Genomic DNA, 2,865 nt, shown 5'->3' on the forward strand with positions numbered 1-2,865 from the left:
GAGCCGCCCCGAGGGGTCCCCGCCGCCCGTGGCACTGAAGGAGCCGCCCCGGGACGGGCCCTGGCGGGGGTCGCCAGAGAGGGGGGGCGAGCTCGGAACGGAATCAGCTCCGGAGAATAAACCAAGGGAAACCAAAGGGCCGCGCCGGGGGAGTCTCCGCCGCCCCGGAGCTAAAAGAGCTGCCCCGCGGGACGGGCGAGGAGGGGCGGCGGTGAAACAGTCGCCCGGGGTGTGGCGAGGGAGGCGGGAATGGGATAAAAGAGAGAGAATAGAGAGAGAAATCGCTTTGTCTCCCCCCTCCCTCCCCGCCCCAGCTCCCTTTTGTATACAGATAAAACCAGGAATCAACAAATGCTTCCCTTCCCCCTTTTCCTCTCAGGGGAACAAAAAGGAAAACAAAAGGGAAAGAGGGAGAAAAGCCAACTCTGGAAAACTATCTCCTCTAAGTTGTGCGCCAAAGGAAAGGCTGACTCCAGAGGTGCCCCAGCGGCTGCAGAGCCCCCACCCTGCCCACTCACACACTTCAGCTCAACATTGGGGTTTTCCCCTCCCTGGCACTGCCCAGTCCAGCCCCTCCCTGGTCCCCCCATCTCCCTGCCCCTGCCCCAGCCCAGCAGAGCAGCACACTCAGGTCTGGCCCTGCAGCAGGCCATGGAGGCCATGGAGCTCAGGGACAGGCCCTCTGGGTCTGCAATGCTCAGCACATCCTCAGCTCAGGCAGCTCCTGCAGCCCCAGGGCCAGCCCCGCTCCCCAGCACAGCAGCAGAGAATCGGCCCCGGGCTCCTCAGGCCCCATTTGCCATCTCCAGGGGCACTGGCCACCACCAGCACCAGCTGGAGCAGCCTCAGCCCCTCAACCCCCACAGTGGCACCCTGAGGGCAGCACACGGACTCCAGGGAGAAACCAGCAAGGCAAGGACCCTCTGGAGAGTCTGCTCCTTGGCCTTCTTCTTGAGAGCCCTAGAGAAGAAGAGCTGAGGCTTCAGGCTGTGCCCGGAGCAAATGGAGCCCCTTGTGTGGTGGAAAGAGTGCAGTGGAGCCCAGCTCATGCCAGCAGTGCCATGGCCACAGGACTGACCCAGCCCAGCCCGGGGACCAAGGCCCAGAGCACTGAGGCCTCAGCCGAGGCCCAGAAGGGGAGGGTGGCAGGAGAAAAAGAGCAGCTCTCAACAGGCCAAATGCTGCTGCTCCCTGGCACTGCTGCTGTGCTGGGACTCTCTTTCCCTGCCCCTCTGCACACAGGCACTGCCCTGCCAGACTCATCAGAGGTCTCAGAAGACTGACCTCAGAGAAACAAGTCACTGAAGGATCCTTGACTTTGTTTCAATGCATTCCTCATTTACACAGACTCTGGGTCAAATTCAAGATGTAGACAGTGAACTAGACATGGGATGAATAATCAATATTCACTGTACACAACTTTATCCCAGGAGAAAAACCACATGAAAACCCTAACCCAGCACCACAAAACCCTGAGCAGGCAGGCTGGAACAAGGAGTCCCATTCTGAATTCTATGGAAGAGAAAACAGGCCATTTGTGCCTTCAGAAAAGCATCCAGTCATCATTTTCCTCAGGGCATCCTTGAAGCAAAAGATTTCTTAAGACAGATGCCAGAGCTTGGCAGCAGGCTGTCCTTCTCAGCTTGGAAAATCTCTGCTAACTTCCCTAACAATGGTACAAAGCCCCCACATTAATGCTGTCAAACAGCTGCATCTGCAGGATTCATGTTCCAGCCTTACCTAATGCACAGTTATCACACCTCTTTTTAAAATTAGAGGGGAGGAAAAAAAAAAAGCAGAGGGTGGGGGGAGACTCCCCACTCCAGTCATCCATCCAGTGTACATCCTGGCCACTGCTCCTAAGGAATTTAATATATGCTAAAGAGATATAAAAAGACATCAAAAGCTTTCAGAAATAAAAGTACTTTAGAAGCTAGATTTCAAGATTGCCAAGTGGGTTTTTGCCAGATTATAAAGTTGACTGAAATGCCAGGATACTGCATTTTGGAAGCAGCAGCAGCTCACATATTGCCTTGTATTAGTGACTGAAGTGTGTTGCTGATTCCAGAGCTAGACTATCATCATCTGTGGGGAAGAGTAGATAAATAAATAAATAAAAATTGGCATTCCCTACCAACCCTGCTGCCTTGAAGCACTCTTTTCAAGTGTGGCCTCCATAGGAAAAAAAAGTTAAGACCACTTTATTTTGATAATAGTGCTTTCCCAGGCAGGAATTTATATTTCAGTTAGAATCTTTGAACCATTACATTTTCAGTGAGGCATTTTTATATTTACAGTTGACACCTTCATAGAAGAATGAAACCTTTGAGCAACTGCTCTAAAGCATGAAGGTTGCCTGCAGTAAATATTTAAATTATTTTACATCCCAATGGAACCTGTTGTTTTTAGCTAAAATTTAATAGACCTTAAATCAATGACCTTTCTTTTACTGAAAGCCTGCACTCTAAAAAACTAACTTTCCCAAGAAACATATTTGGGTGAATAAATGCCAAACAAAGGGCTATTGAAATCTAAACATTTTCTCCATTTATAGCTTGTGAACATTTAGTTCCTAAATTCCCAACTGCTACCTAATGTACAGAACAGTGGTGCCTTGGTTGACTCACATATCATTGATTTCAGAGTGTCACAGGGATCTCATTGACAAAAATCAATTAGAATCCAAAATCAATCAAATATATTCATGCACTATTATTCAGCGAATTTGAATATCCCCACATTAATTGTAAGCATGTGAAAGAACCTAGAAATCAATTTTGAAAAGGTACAGAAATAAAAATCTGTAAACTTTGGGAAGATAATGGTGCATCTGAGCATGTTTCATGCCTGCTGGGGTAAGTTAAT

This window comes from Pseudopipra pipra, chromosome W, assembly GCF_036250125.1.
Source record: "Pseudopipra pipra isolate bDixPip1 chromosome W, bDixPip1.hap1, whole genome shotgun sequence".
In the NCBI taxonomy this organism is placed as follows: domain Eukaryota; kingdom Metazoa; phylum Chordata; class Aves; order Passeriformes; family Pipridae; genus Pseudopipra; species Pseudopipra pipra.